The sequence below is a fragment of the Labrus bergylta genome, chromosome 1 (genome assembly GCF_963930695.1).
Source record: "Labrus bergylta chromosome 1, fLabBer1.1, whole genome shotgun sequence".
NCBI lineage: Eukaryota > Metazoa > Chordata > Actinopteri > Labriformes > Labridae > Labrus > Labrus bergylta.
In genome coordinates, this window is record NC_089195.1 from 37842681 (window position 1) to 37860541 (window position 17861).

At 36.7% G+C, this 17861-nt stretch overlaps 1 protein-coding gene across 1 annotated transcript in view; it reads right to left on the minus strand.

Moving 5' to 3' along the window:
* The window catches only part of LOC136180955 (myelin and lymphocyte protein-like), a 150750-nt gene that overhangs the window by 4616 nt on the left and 128273 nt on the right, over window positions 1-17861 (minus strand). The window lies entirely within an intron of this gene.

The following is a 17861-nucleotide window of genomic DNA, read 5'->3' on the forward strand; positions in this document are numbered from 1 at the left end:
TAAAAAATTCTCTGACTCAGTTAAAGCAGCAACGACAAAATACTTCTCCGATCTCTGCAACAGACCCCTGGTTCATTTGAAACTCTCCAGACTCTTCCACACTGACTGAGAATCTTTCCCTTCTTCAGCTGTGCCAGTTTTTAATCGGTTTGCTATCTCACCCCTCTCTGCAAGAAACGGTCCTTTATTTGAAGCCCACAACATGTACCACAGGGATACATCCATGGCCCAATACTGGTTCATGTATACATGCCCCCAATAAGTCCAATTATCCAGAAACACAATCTCTCATACCCCTTTTATCTACTTTTCGACCCTTTAACACTTTGACCCTTTATCACTTTAACAATTTGACCCTTTATCACTTTGACCCTTCATCACTTTGACCCTTTATCACTTTGACCCTTCATCACTTTGTCCCTTTATCACTTTGACCCTTTATCACTTTGTCCCTTTATCACTTTGTCCCTTTATCACTTTGACCCTTTATCACTTTGTCCCTTTATCACTTTGTCCCTTTAACAATTTGACCCTTTATCCCTTTATCACTTTGACCCTTGATCACTTTGTCCCTTTATCACTTTGTCCCTTTAACACTTTGACCCTTTAACACTTTGTCCCTTTATCACTTTGACCCTTTATCACTTTAACACTTTGACCCTTTATCACTTTGTCCCTTTAACACTTTGTCCCTTTAACACTTTGACCCTTTATCACTTTGTCCCTTTATCACTTTGACCCTTTATCACTTTGTCCCTTTAACACTTTGTCCCTTTAACACTTTGACCCTTTATCACTTTGTCCCTTTAACACTTTGTCCCTTTATCACTTTGTCCCTTTATCACTTTGTCCCTTTAACACTTTGTCCCTTTAACACTTTGTCCCTTTAACACTTTGTCCCTTTATCACTTTGTCCCTTTAACACTTTGTCCCTTTAACACTTTGTCCCTTTATCACTTTGACCCTTTATCACTTTATCACTTTGTCCCTTTAACACTTTGACCCTTTATCACTTTGACCCTTTATCACTTTGTCCCTTTAACACTTTGTCCCTTTATCACTTTGTCCCTTTAACACTTTGACCCTTTAACACTTTGACCCTTTATCCCTTTGACCCTTTAACACTTTGTCCCTTTATCACTTTGTCCCTTTATCACTTTGACCCTTTATCACTTTGTCCCTTTAACACTTTGTCCCTTTAACACTTTGTCCCTTTAACACTTTGTCCCTTTATCACTTTGTCCCTTTAACACTTTGTCCCTTTAACACTTTGTCCCTTTAACACTTTGTCCCTTTATCACTTTGACCCTTTATCACTTTATCACTTTGTCCCTTTAACACTTTGTCCCTTTATCACTTTGTCCCTTTAACACTTTGTCCCTTTATCACTTTAACAATCTGACCCTTTATCACTTTGTCCCTTTATCACTTTGACCCTTTATCACTTTAACAATTTGACCCTTTATCACTTTTTCCCTTTTACTCTTTGACCCTTTATCACTTTGACCCTTTATCACTTTAACAATTTGACCCTTTATCACTTTGTCCCTTTAACACTTTGACCCTTTATCACTTTGACCCTTTATCACTTTGTCCCTTTAACACTTTGTCCCTTTATCACTTTGTCCCTTTATCACTTTGTCCCTTTATCACTTTGTCCCTTTATGACTTTGTCCCTTTAACACTTTGTCCCTTTATCACTTTGTCCCTTTATCACTTTGTCCCTTTAACACTTTGTCCCTTTAACACTTTGACCCTTTAACACTTTGACCCTTTATCACTTTGACCCTTTAACACTTTGTCCCTTTATCACTTTGTCCCTTTATCACTTTGTCCCTTTAACACTTTGTCCCTTTAACACTTTGTCCCTTTAACACTTTGTCCCTTTATCACTTTGACCCTTTATCACTTTAACAATTTGACCCTTTATCACTTTGTCCCTTTAACACTTTGACCCTTTAACACTTTGACCCTTTATCACTTTAACAATTTGACCCTTTATCACTTTGACCCTTTAACACTTTGTCCCTTTAACACTTTGACCCTTTATCACTTTGTCCCTTTATCACTTTGACCCTTTATCACTTTAACAATTTGACCCTTTATCACTTTGTCCCTTTAAGACTTTGTCCCTTTAACACTTTGACCCTTTATCACTTTGTCCCTTTAACACTTTGTCCCTTTATCACTTTGTCCCTTTATCACTTTGTCCCTTTAACACTTTGTCCCTTTAACACTTTGACCCTTTAACACTTTGACCCTTTATCACTTTGACCCTTTAACACTTTGTCCCTTTATCACTTTGTCCCTTTATCACTTTGACCCTTTATCACTTTGTCCCTTTAACACTTTGTCCCTTTAACACTTTGTCCCTTTAACACTTTGTCCCTTTATCACTTTGACCCTTTATCACTTTAACAATTTGACCCTTTATCACTTTGTCCCTTTAACACTTTGACCCTTGAACACTTTGTCCCTTTAACACTTTGCCCCTTTATCACTTTGTCCCTTTATCACTTTGTCCCTTTAACACTTTGTCCCTTTAACACTTTGACCCTTTATCACTTTGTCCCTTTAACACTTTGTCCCTTTATCACTTTGTCCCTTTATCACTTTGTCCCTTTAACACTTTGTCCCTTTAACACTTTGTCCCTTTAACACTTTGTCCCTTTATCACTTTGTCCCTTTAACACTTTGTCCCTTTAACACTTTGACCCTTTATCACTTTATCACTTTGTCCCTTTAACACTTTGTCCCTTTATCACTTTGTCCCTTTATCACTTTGTCCCTTTAACACTTTGTCCCTTTAACACTTTGTCCCTTTAACACTTTGTCCCTTTATCACTTTGTCCCTTTAACACTTTGTCCCTTTAACACTTTGTCCCTTTATCACTTTGTCCCTTTAACACTTTGACCCTTTAACACTTTGACCCTTTATCACTTTGACCCTTTAACACTTTGTCCCTTTATCACTTTGTCCCTTTATCACTTTGTCCCTTTATCACTTTGACCCTTTATCACTATGACCCTTCACCACTTTGACCCTTTATCACTTTGACCCTTTATCACTTTGTCCCTTTAACACTTTGACCCTTTATCACTTTGTCCCTTTAACACTTTGACCCTTTATCACTTTAACAATTTGACCCTTTATCACTTTGTCCCTTTATCACTTTGACCCTTTATCACTTTAACAATTTGACCCTTTATCACTTTGTCCCTTTAACACTTTGACCCTTTATCACTTTGACTCTTTATCACTTTAACACTTTGACCCTTTATCACTTTGTCCCTTTAACACTTTGACCCTTTATCACTTTGACTCTTTATCACTTTAACACTTTGACCCTTTATCACTTTGTCCCTTTAACACTTTGTCCCTTTAACACTTTGACCCTTTATCACTTTGTCCCTTTATCACTTTGACCCTTTATCACTTTAACAATTTGACCCTTTATCACTTTGTCCCTTTAACACTTTGACCCTTTATCACTTTAACAATTTGACCCTTTATCACTTTGTCCCTTTATCACTTTGACCCTTTATCACTTTAACAATTTGACCCTTTATCACTTTGTCCCTTTAACTCTTTGACCCTTTATCACTTTGACCCTTTATCACTTTAACAATTTGACCCTTTATCACTTTGTCCCTTTAACACTTTGACCCTTTATCACTTTGACCCTTTAACACTTTGTCCCTTTATCACTTTGTCCCTTTAACACTTTGACCCTTTAACACTTTGACCCTTTATCACTTTGACCCTTTAACACTTTGTCCCTTTATCACTTTGTCCCTTTATCACTTTGACCCTTTAACACTTTGACCCTTTAACACTTTGTCCCTTTAACACTTTGACCCTTTATCACTTTGACCCTTTATCACTATGACCCTTCACCACTTTGACCCTTTATCACTTTGACCCTTTATCACTTTGTCCCTTTATCACTTTGACCCTTTATCACTTTATCACTTTGTCCCTTTAACACTTTGTCCCTTTATCACTTTGTCCCTTTAACACTTTGTCCCTTTATCACTTTAACAATTTGACCCTTTATCACTATTTCCCTTTAACTCTTTGTCCCTTTAACACTTTGTCCCTTTATCACTTTAACAATTTGACCCTTTATCTCTATGACCCTTCACCACTTTGACCCTTTATCACTTTGTCCCTTTAACACTTTGACCCTTTATCACTTTAACAATTTGACCCTTTATCACTTTGTCCCTTTATCACTTTGACCCTTTATCACTTTAACAATTTGACCCTTTATCACTTTGTCCCTTTAACTCTTTGACCCTTTATCACTTTGACCCTTTATCACTTTGTCCCTTTATCACTTTGTCCCTTTATCACTTTGTCCCTTTATCACTTTGTCCCTTTAACACTTTGTCCCTTTAACACTTTGACCCTTTATCACTTTGACCCTTTAACACTTTGTCCCTTTATCACTTTGTCCCTTTATCACTTTGACCCTTTAACACTTTGTCCCTTTAACACTTTGTCCCTTTAACACTTTGTCCCTTTAACACTTTGTCCCTTTATCACTTTGACCCTTTATCACTTTATCACTTTGTCCCTTTAACACTTTGTCCCTTTATCACTTTGTCCCTTTAACACTTTGACCCTTTATCACTTTGACCCTTTATCACTTTGTCCCTTTAACACTTTGTCCCTTTATCACTTTGTCCCTTTATCACTTTGACCCTTTATCACTATTTCCCTTTAACTCTTTGACCCTTTATCACTTTGACCCTTTATCACTTTGACCCTTTATCACTTTAACAATTTGACCCTTTATCACTTTGTCCCTTTAACACTTTGACCCTTTATCACTTTGACCCTTTATCACTTTGTCCCTTTAACACTTTGTCCCTTTATCACTTTGTCCCTTTATCACTTTGTCCCTTTATCACTTTGTCCCTTTATGACTTTGTCCCTTTAACACTTTGTCCCTTTAACACTTTGACCCTTTATCACTTTGACCCTTTATCATTTTGTCCCTTTAACACTTTGTCCCTTTATCACTTTGTCCCTTTATCACTTTGTCCCTTTAAGACTTTGTCCCTTTAACACTTTGACCCTTTATCACTTTGTCCCTTTAACACTTTGTCCCTTTATCACTTTGTCCCTTTATCACTTTGTCCCTTTAACACTTTGTCCCTTTAACACTTTGACCCTTTAACACTTTGACCCTTTATCACTTTGACCCTTTAACACTTTGTCCCTTTATCACTTTGTCCCTTTATCACTTTGACCCTTTATCACTTTGTCCCTTTAACACTTTGTCCCTTTAACACTTTGTCCCTTTAACACTTTGTCCCTTTATCACTTTGACCCTTTATCACTTTAACAATTTGACCCTTTATCACTTTGTCCCTTTAACACTTTGACCCTTTATCACTTTGACTCTTTATCACTTTAACACTTTGACCCTTTATCACTTTGTCCCTTTAACACTTTGTCCCTTTAACACTTTGACCCTTTATCACTTTGTCCCTTTATCACTTTGACCCTTTATCACTTTAACAATTTGACCCTTTATCACTTTGTCCCTTTAACACTTTGACCCTTTATCACTTTAACAATTTGACCCTTTATCACTTTGTCCCTTTATCACTTTGACCCTTTATCACTTTAACAATTTGACCCTTTATCACTTTGTCCCTTTAACTCTTTGACCCTTTATCACTTTGACCCTTTATCACTTTAACAATTTGACCCTTTATCACTTTGTCCCTTTAACACTTTGACCCTTTATCACTTTGACCCTTTATCACTTTGTCCCTTTAACACTTTGTCCCTTTATCACTTTGTCCCTTTATCACTTTGTCCCTTTAAGACTTTGTCCCTTTAACACTTTGACCCTTTATCACTTTGTCCCTTTAACACTTTGTCCCTTTATCACTTTGTCCCTTTATCACTTTGTCCCTTTAACACTTTGACCCTTTAACACTTTGACCCTTTATCACTTTGACCCTTTAACACTTTGTCCCTTTATCACTTTGTCCCTTTATCACTTTGACCCTATATCACTTTGTCCCTTTAACACTTTGTCCCTTTAACACTTTGTCCCTTTATCACTTTGTCCCTTTAACACTTTGTCCCTTTAACACTTTGTCCCTTTATCACTTTGACCCTTTATCACTTTATCACTTTGTCCCTTTAACACTTTGTCCCTTTATCACTTTGTCCCTTTAACACTTTGTCCCTTTATCACTTTAACAATCTGACCCTTTATCACTTTGTCCCTTTATCACTTTGACCCTTTATCACTTTAACAATTTGACCCTTTATCACTTTGTCCCTTTAACTCTTTGACCCTTTATCACTTTGACCCTTTATCACTTTAACAATTTGTCCCTTTATCACTTTGTCCCTTTATCACTTTGTCCCTTTAACACTTTGTCCCTTTAACACTTTGACCCTTTAACACTTTGACCCTTTATCACTTTGACCCTTTAACACTTTGTCCCTTTATCACTTTGTCCCTTTATCACTTTGACCCTATATCACTTTGTCCCTTTAACACTTTGTCCCTTTAACACTTTGTCCCTTTATCACTTTGACCCTTGAACACTTTGTCCCTTTATCACTTTGTCCCTTTATCACTTTGTCCCTTTAACACTTTGTCCCTTTAACACTTTGTCCCTTTATCACTTTGTCCCTTTAACACTTTGTCCCTTTATCACTTTGTCCCTTTAACACTTTGACCCTTTATCACTTTGTCCCTTTAACACTTTGTCCCTTTATCACTTTGTCCCTTTAACACTTTGACCCTTTAACACTTTGACCCTTTATCACTTTGACCCTTTAACACTTTGTCCCTTTATCACTTTGTCCCTTTATCACTTTGACCCTTTAACACTTTGACCCTTTAACACTTTGTCCCTTTAACACTTTGACCCTTTATCACTTTGACCCTTTATCACTATGACCCTTCACCACTTTGACCCTTTATCACTTTGACCCTTTATCACTTTGTCCCTTTATCACTTTGACCCTTTATCACTTTATCACTTTGTCCCTTTAACACTTTGTCCCTTTATCACTTTGTCCCTTTAACACTTTGTCCCTTTATCACTTTAACAATTTGACCCTTTATCACTATTTCCCTTTAACTCTTTGTCCCTTTAACACTTTGTCCCTTTATCACTTTAACAATTTGACCCTTTATCTCTATGACCCTTCACCACTTTGACCCTTTATCACTTTGTCCCTTTAACACTTTGACCCTTTATCACTTTAACAATTTGACCCTTTATCACTTTGTCCCTTTATCACTTTGACCCTTTATCACTTTAACAATTTGACCCTTTATCACTTTGTCCCTTTAACTCTTTGACCCTTTATCACTTTGACCCTTTATCACTTTGTCCCTTTATCACTTTGTCCCTTTATCACTTTGTCCCTTTATCACTTTGTCCCTTTAACACTTTGTCCCTTTAACACTTTGACCCTTTATCACTTTGACCCTTTAACACTTTGTCCCTTTATCACTTTGTCCCTTTATCACTTTGACCCTTTAACACTTTGTCCCTTTAACACTTTGTCCCTTTAACACTTTGTCCCTTTAACACTTTGTCCCTTTATCACTTTGACCCTTTATCACTTTATCACTTTGTCCCTTTAACACTTTGTCCCTTTATCACTTTGTCCCTTTAACACTTTGACCCTTTATCACTTTGACCCTTTATCACTTTGTCCCTTTAACACTTTGTCCCTTTATCACTTTGTCCCTTTATCACTTTGACCCTTTATCACTATTTCCCTTTAACTCTTTGACCCTTTATCACTTTGACCCTTTATCACTTTGACCCTTTATCACTTTAACAATTTGACCCTTTATCACTTTGTCCCTTTAACACTTTGACCCTTTATCACTTTGACCCTTTATCACTTTGTCCCTTTAACACTTTGTCCCTTTATCACTTTGTCCCTTTATCACTTTGTCCCTTTATCACTTTGTCCCTTTATGACTTTGTCCCTTTAACACTTTGTCCCTTTAACACTTTGACCCTTTATCACTTTGACCCTTTATCATTTTGTCCCTTTAACACTTTGTCCCTTTATCACTTTGTCCCTTTATCACTTTGTCCCTTTAAGACTTTGTCCCTTTAACACTTTGACCCTTTATCACTTTGTCCCTTTATCACTTTGTCCCTTTATCACTTTGTCCCTTTAACACTTTGTCCCTTTAACACTTTGACCCTTTAACACTTTGACCCTTTATCACTTTGACCCTTTAACACTTTGTCCCTTTATCACTTTGTCCCTTTATCACTTTGACCCTTTATCACTTTGTCCCTTTAACACTTTGTCCCTTTAACACTTTGTCCCTTTAACACTTTGTCCCTTTATCACTTTGACCCTTTATCACTTTAACAATTTGACCCTTTATCACTTTGTCCCTTTAACACTTTGACCCTTTATCACTTTGACTCTTTATCACTTTAACACTTTGACCCTTTATCACTTTGTCCCTTTAACACTTTGTCCCTTTAACACTTTGACCCTTTATCACTTTGTCCCTTTATCACTTTGACCCTTTATCACTTTAACAATTTGACCCTTTATCACTTTGTCCCTTTAACACTTTGACCCTTTATCACTTTAACAATTTGACCCTTTATCACTTTGTCCCTTTATCACTTTGACCCTTTATCACTTTAACAATTTGACCCTTTATCACTTTGTCCCTTTAACTCTTTGACCCTTTATCACTTTGACCCTTTATCACTTTAACAATTTGACCCTTTATCACTTTGTCCCTTTAACACTTTGACCCTTTATCACTTTGACCCTTTATCACTTTGTCCCTTTAACACTTTGTCCCTTTATCACTTTGTCCCTTTATCACTTTGTCCCTTTAAGACTTTGTCCCTTTAACACTTTGACCCTTTATCACTTTGTCCCTTTAACACTTTGTCCCTTTATCACTTTGTCCCTTTATCACTTTGTCCCTTTAACACTTTGACCCTTTAACACTTTGACCCTTTATCACTTTGACCCTTTAACACTTTGTCCCTTTATCACTTTGTCCCTTTATCACTTTGACCCTATATCACTTTGTCCCTTTAACACTTTGTCCCTTTAACACTTTGTCCCTTTATCACTTTGTCCCTTTAACACTTTGTCCCTTTAACACTTTGTCCCTTTATCACTTTGACCCTTTATCACTTTATCACTTTGTCCCTTTAACACTTTGTCCCTTTATCACTTTGTCCCTTTAACACTTTGTCCCTTTATCACTTTAACAATCTGACCCTTTATCACTTTGTCCCTTTATCACTTTGACCCTTTATCACTTTAACAATTTGACCCTTTATCACTTTGTCCCTTTAACTCTTTGACCCTTTATCACTTTGACCCTTTATCACTTTAACAATTTGTCCCTTTATCACTTTGTCCCTTTATCACTTTGTCCCTTTAACACTTTGTCCCTTTAACACTTTGACCCTTTAACACTTTGACCCTTTATCACTTTGACCCTTTAACACTTTGTCCCTTTATCACTTTGACCCTATATCACTTTGTCCCTTTAACACTTTGTCCCTTTAACACTTTGTCCCTTTATCACTTTGACCCTTGAACACTTTGTCCCTTTATCACTTTGTCCCTTTATCACTTTGTCCCTTTAACACTTTGTCCCTTTATCACTTTGTCCCTTTAACACTTTGACCCTTTAACACTTTGACCCTTTATCACTTTGACCCTTTAACACTTTGTCCCTTTATCACTTTGTCCCTTTATCACTTTGACCCTTTAACACTTTGACCCTTTAACACTTTGTCCCTTTAACACTTTGACCCTTTATCACTTTGACCCTTTATCACTATGACCCTTCACCACTTTGACCCTTTATCACTTTGACCCTTTATCACTTTGTCCCTTTAACACTTTGACCCTTTATCACTTTGTCCCTTTAACACTTTGACCCTTTATCACTTTAACAATTTGACCCTTTATCACTTTGTCCCTTTATCACTTTGACCCTTTATCACTTTAACAATTTGACCCTTTATCACTTTGTCCCTTTAACACTTTGACCCTTTATCACTTTGACTCTTTATCACTTTAACACTTTGACCCTTTATCACTTTGTCCCTTTAACACTTTGTCCCTTTAACACTTTGACCCTTTATCACTTTGTCCCTTTATCACTTTGACCCTTTATCACTTTAACAATTTGACCCTTTATCACTTTGTCCCTTTAACACTTTGACCCTTTATCACTTTAACAATTTGACCCTTTATCACTTTGTCCCTTTATCACTTTGACCCTATATCACTTTGTCCCTTTAACACTTTGTCCCTTTAACACTTTGTCCCTTTATCACTTTGACCCTTGAACACTTTGTCCCTTTATCACTTTGTCCCTTTATCACTTTGTCCCTTTAACACTTTGTCCCTTTATCACTTTGTCCCTTTAACACTTTGACCCTTTAACACTTTGACCCTTTATCACTTTGACCCTTTAACACTTTGTCCCTTTATCACTTTGTCCCTTTATCACTTTGACCCTTTAACACTTTGACCCTTTAACACTTTGTCCCTTTAACACTTTGACCCTTTATCACTTTGACCCTTTATCACTATGACCCTTCACCACTTTGACCCTTTATCACTTTGACCCTTTATCACTTTGTCCCTTTAACACTTTGACCCTTTATCACTTTGTCCCTTTAACACTTTGACCCTTTATCACTTTAACAATTTGACCCTTTATCACTTTGTCCCTTTATCACTTTGACCCTTTATCACTTTAACAATTTGACCCTTTATCACTTTGTCCCTTTAACACTTTGACCCTTTATCACTTTGACTCTTTATCACTTTAACACTTTGACCCTTTATCACTTTGTCCCTTTAACACTTTGTCCCTTTAACACTTTGACCCTTTATCACTTTGTCCCTTTATCACTTTGACCCTTTATCACTTTAACAATTTGACCCTTTATCACTTTGTCCCTTTAACACTTTGACCCTTTATCACTTTAACAATTTGACCCTTTATCACTTTGTCCCTTTATCACTTTGACCCTTTATCACTTTAACAATTTGACCCTTTATCACTTTGTCCCTTTAACTCTTTGACCCTTTATCACTTTGACCCTTTATCACTTTAACAATTTGACCCTTTATCACTTTGTCCCTTTAACACTTTGACCCTTTATCACTTTGACCCTTTATCACTTTGTCCCTTTAACACTTTGTCCCTTTATCACTTTGTCCCTTTATCACTTTGTCCCTTTAAGACTTTGTCCCTTTAACACTTTGACCCTTTATCACTTTGTCCCTTTAACACTTTGTCCCTTTATCACTTTGTCCCTTTATCACTTTGTCCCTTTAACACTTTGTCCCTTTAACACTTTGACCCTTTAACACTTTGACCCTTTATCACTTTGACCCTTTATCACTTTAACAATTTGACCCTTTATCACTTTGTCCCTTTATCACTTTGACCCTTTATCACTTTAACAATTTGACCCTTTATCACTTTGTCCCTTTAACTCTTTGACCCTTTATCACTTTGACCCTTTATCACTTTAACAATTTGACCCTTTATCACTTTGTCCCTTTAACACTTTGACCCTTTATCACTTTGACCCTTTAACACTTTGTCCCTTTAACACTTTGACCCTTTATCACTTTGACCCTTTAACACTTTGTCCCTTTATCACTTTGACCCTATATCACTTTGTCCCTTTAACACTTTGTCCCTTTAACACTTTGTCCCTTTATCACTTTGACCCTTGAACACTTTGTCCCTTTATCACTTTGTCCCTTTATCACTTTGTCCCTTTAACACTTTGTCCCTTTAACACTTTGTCCCTTTATCACTTTGTCCCTTTAACACTTTGACCCTTTAACACTTTGACCCTTTATCACTTTGACCCTTTAACACTTTGTCCCTTTATCACTTTGTCCCTTTATCACTTTGACCCTTTAACACTTTGACCCTTTAACACTTTGTCCCTTTAACACTTTGACCCTTTATCACTTTGACCCTTTATCACTATGACCCTTCACCACTTTGACCCTTTATCACTTTGACCCTTTATCACTTTGTCCCTTTAACACTTTGACCCTTTATCACTTTGTCCCTTTAACACTTTGACCCTTTATCACTTTAACAATTTGACCCTTTATCACTTTGTCCCTTTATCACTTTGACCCTTTATCACTTTAACAATTTGACCCTTTATCACTTTGTCCCTTTAACTCTTTGACCCTTTATCACTTTGTCCCTTTATCACTTTGTCCCTTTATCACTTTGTCCCTTTATCACTTTGTCCCTTTAACACTTTGTCCCTTTAACACTTTGACCCTTTAACACTTTGACCCTTTATCACTTTGACCCTTTAACACTTTGTCCCTTTATCACTTTGTCCCTTTATCACTTTGACCCTTTATCACTTTGTCCCTTTAACACTTTGTCCCTTTAACACTTTGTCCCTTTAACACTTTGTCCCTTTAACACTTTGTCCCTTTATCACTTTGACCCTTTATCACTTTATCACTTTGTCCCTTTAACACTTTGTCCCTTTATCACTTTGTCCCTTTAACACTTTGTCCCTTTATCACTTTAACAATTTGACCCTTTATCACTTTTTCCCTTTAACTCTTTGACCCTTTATCACTTTGACCCTTTATCACTTTAACAATTTGACCCTTTATCACTTTGTCCCTTTAACACTTTGACCCTTTATCACTTTGACCCTTTATCACTTTGTCCCTTTAACACTTTGTCCCTTTATCACTTTGTCCCTTTATCACTTTGTCCCTTTATCACTTTGTCCCTTTATGACTTTGTCCCTTTAACACTTTGTCCCTTTAACACTTTGACCCTTTATCACTTTGACCCTTTATCACTTTGTCCCTTTATCACTTTGACCCTTTATCACTTTGTCCCTTTAACACTTTGTCCCTTTAACACTTTGTCCCTTTAACACTTTGTCCCTTTAACACTTTGTCCCTTTATCACTTTGACCCTTTATCACTTTATCACTTTGTCCCTTTAACACTTTGTCCCTTTATCACTTTGTCCCTTTAACACTTTGTCCCTTTATCACTTTAACAATTTGACCCTTTATCACTTTTTCCCTTTAACTCTTTGACCCTTTATCACTTTGACCCTTCATCACTTTAACAATTTGACCCTTTATCACTTTGTCCCTTTAACACTTTGACCCTTTATCACTTTGACCCTTTATCACTTTGTCCCTTTAACACTTTGTCCCTTTATCACTTTGTCCCTTTATCACTTTGTCCCTTTATCACTTTGTCCCTTTATGACTTTGTCCCTTTAACACTTTGTCCCTTTAACACTTTGACCCTTTATCACTTTGACCCTTTATCACTTTGTCCCTTTAACACTTTGTCCCTTTATCACTTTGGCCCTTTATCACTTTGTCCCTTTAAGACTTTGTCCCTTTAACACTTTGACCCTTTATCACTTTGTCCCTTTAACACTTTGTCCCTTTATCACTTTGTCCCTTTATCACTTTGACCCTTTAACACTTTGACCCTTTAACACTTTGTCCCTTTAACACTTTGACCCTTTATCACTTTGACCCTTTATCACTATGACCCTTCACCACTTTGACCCTTTATCACTTTGACCCTTTATCACTTTGTCCCTTTAACACTTTGACCCTTTATCACTTTGTCCCTTTAACACTTTGACCCTTTATCACTTTAACAATTTGACCCTTTATCACTTTGTCCCTTTATCACTTTGACCCTTTATCACTTTAACAATTTGACCCTTTATCACTTTGTCCCTTTAACACTTTGACCCTTTATCACTTTGACTCTTTATCACTTTAACACTTTGACCCTTTATCACTTTGTCCCTTTAACACTTTGTCCCTTTAACACTTTGACCCTTTATCACTTTGTCCCTTTATCACTTTGACCCTTTATCACTTTAACAATTTGACCCTTTATCACTTTGTCCCTTTAACACTTTGACCCTTTATCACTTTAACAATTTGACCCTTTATCACTTTGTCCCTTTATCACTTTGACCCTTTATCACTTTAACAATTTGACCCTTTATCACTTTGTCCCTTTAACTCTTTGACCCTTTATCACTTTGACCCTTTATCACTTTAACAATTTGACCCTTTATCACTTTGTCCCTTTAACACTTTGACCCTTTATCACTTTGACCCTTTATCACTTTGTCCCTTTAACACTTTGTCCCTTTATCACTTTGTCCCTTTATCACTTTGTCCCTTTAAGACTTTGTCCCTTTAACACTTTGACCCTTGAACACTTTGTCCCTTTATCACTTTGTCCCTTTATCACTTTGTCCCTTTAACACTTTGTCCCTTTAACACTTTGTCCCTTTATCACTTTGTCCCTTTAACACTTTGACCCTTTAACACTTTGACCCTTTATCACTTTGACCCTTTAACACTTTGTCCCTTTATCACTTTGTCCCTTTATCACTTTGACCCTTTAACACTTTGACCCTTTAACACTTTGTCCCTTTAACACTTTGACCCTTTATCACTTTGACCCTTTATCACTATGACCCTTCACCACTTTGACCCTTTATCACTTTGACCCTTTATCACTTTGTCCCTTTAACACTTTGACCCTTTATCACTTTAACAATTTGACCCTTTATCACTTTGTCCCTTTAACTCTTTGACCCTTTATCACTTTGACCCTTTATCACTTTAACAATTTGACCCTTTATCACTTTGTCCCTTTAACACTTTGACCCTTTATCACTTTAACAATTTGACCCTTTATCACTTTGTCCCTTTAACACTTTGACCCTTTATCACTTTGACCCTTTATCACTTTGTCCCTTTAACACTTTGTCCCTTTATCACTTTGTCCCTTTATCACTTTGTCCCTTTAAGACTTTGTCCCTTTAACACTTTGACCCTTTATCACTTTGTCCCTTTAACACTTTGTCCCTTTATCACTTTGTCCCTTTATCACTTTGTCCCTTTAACACTTTGACCCTTTAACACTTTGACCCTTTATCACTTTGACCCTTTAACACTTTGTCCCTTTATCACTTTGTCCCTTTATCACTTTGACCCTATATCACTTTGTCCCTTTAACACTTTGTCCCTTTAACACTTTGTCCCTTTATCACTTTGTCCCTTTAACACTTTGTCCCTTTAACACTTTGTCCCTTTATCACTTTGACCCTTTATCACTTTATCACTTTGTCCCTTTAACACTTTGTCCCTTTATCACTTTGTCCCTTTAACACTTTGTCCCTTTATCACTTTAACAATCTGACCCTTTATCACTTTGTCCCTTTATCACTTTGACCCTTTATCACTTTAACAATTTGACCCTTTATCACTTTGTCCCTTTAACTCTTTGACCCTTTATCACTTTGACCCTTTATCACTTTAACAATTTGTCCCTTTATCACTTTGTCCCTTTATCACTTTGTCCCTTTAACACTTTGTCCCTTTAACACTTTGACCCTTTAACACTTTGACCCTTTATCACTTTGACCCTTTAACACTTTGTCCCTTTATCACTTTGTCCCTTTATCACTTTGACCCTATATCACTTTGTCCCTTTAACACTTTGTCCCTTTAACACTTTGTCCCTTTATCACTTTGACCCTTGAACACTTTGTCCCTTTATCACTTTGTCCCTTTATCACTTTGTCCCTTTAACACTTTGTCCCTTTAACACTTTGTCCCTTTATCACTTTGTCCCTTTAACACTTTGACCCTTTAACACTTTGACCCTTTATCACTTTGACCCTTTAACACTTTGTCCCTTTATCACTTTGTCCCTTTATCACTTTGACCCTTTAACACTTTGACCCTTTAACACTTTGTCCCTTTAACACTTTGACCCTTTATCACTTTGACCCTTTATCACTATGACCCTTCACCACTTTGACCCTTTATCACTTTGACCCTTTATCACTTTGTCCCTTTAACACTTTGACCCTTTATCACTTTGTCCCTTTAACACTTTGACCCTTTATCACTTTAACAATTTGACCCTTTATCACTTTGTCCCTTTATCACTTTGACCCTTTATCACTTTAACAATTTGACCCTTTATCACTTTGTCCCTTTAACACTTTGACCCTTTATCACTTTGACTCTTTATCACTTTAACACTTTGACCCTTTATCACTTTGTCCCTTTAACACTTTGTCCCTTTAACACTTTGACCCTTTATCACTTTGTCCCTTTATCACTTTGACCCTTTATCACTTTAACAATTTGACCCTTTATCACTTTGTCCCTTTAACACTTTGACCCTTTATCACTTTAACAATTTGACCCTTTATCACTTTGTCCCTTTATCACTTTGACCCTTTATCACTTTAACAATTTGACCCTTTATCACTTTGTCCCTTTAACTCTTTGACCCTTTATCACTTTGACCCTTTATCACTTTAACAATTTGACCCTTTATCACTTTGTCCCTTTATCACTTTGACCCTTTATCACTTTAACAATTTGACCCTTTATCACTTTGTCCCTTTAACTCTTTGACCCTTTATCACTTTGACCCTTTATCACTTTAACAATTTGACCCTTTATCACTTTGTCCCTTTAACACTTTGACCCTTTATCACTTTGACCCTTTATCACTTTGTCCCTTTAACACTTTGTCCCTTTATCACTTTGTCCCTTTATCACTTTGTCCCTTTAAGACTTTGTCCCTTTAACACTTTGACCCTTTATCACTTTGTCCCTTTAACACTTTGTCCCTTTATCACTTTGTCCCTTTATCACTTTGTCCCTTTAACACTTTGTCCCTTTAACACTTTGACCCTTTAACACTTTGACCCTTTATCACTTTGACCCTTTAACACTTTGTCCCTTTATCACTTTGTCCCTTTATCACTTTGACCCTATATCACTTTGTCCCTTTAACACTTTGTCCCTTTAACACTTTGTCCCTTTATCACTTTGACCCTTGAACACTTTGTCCCTTTATCACTTTGTCCCTTTATCACTTTGTCCCTTTAACACTTTGTCCCTTTAACACTTTGTCCCTTTATCACTTTGTCCCTTTAACACTTTGACCCTTTAACACTTTGACCCTTTATCACTTTGACCCTTTAACACTTTGTCCCTTTATCACTTTGTCCCTTTATCACTTTGACCCTTTAACACTTTGACCCTTTAACACTTTGTCCCTTTAACACTTTGACCCTTTATCACTTTGACCCTTTATCACTATGACCCTTCACCACTTTGACCCTTTATCACTTTGACCCTTTATCACTTTGTCCCTTTAACACTTTGACCCTTTATCACTTTGTCCCTTTAACACTTTGACCCTTTATCACTTTAACAATTTGACCCTTTATCACTTTGTCCCTTTATCACTTTGACCCTTTATCACTTTAACAATTTGACCCTTTATCACTTTGTCCCTTTAACTCTTTGACCCTTTATCACTTTGTCCCTTTATCACTTTGTCCCTTTATCACTTTGTCCCTTTATCACTTTGTCCCTTTAACACTTTGTCCCTTTAACACTTTGACCCTTTAACACTTTGACCCTTTATCACTTTGACCCTTTAACACTTTGTCCCTTTATCACTTTGTCCCTTTATCACTTTGACCCTTTATCACTTTGTCCCTTTAACACTTTGTCCCTTTAACACTTTGTCCCTTTAACACTTTGTCCCTTTAACACTTTGTCCCTTTATCACTTTGACCCTTTATCACTTTATCACTTTGTCCCTTTAACACTTTGTCCCTTTATCACTTTGTCCCTTTAACACTTTGTCCCTTTATCACTTTAACAATTTGACCCTTTATCACTTTTTCCCTTTAACTCTTTGACCCTTTATCACTTTGACCCTTTATCACTTTAACAATTTGACCCTTTATCAC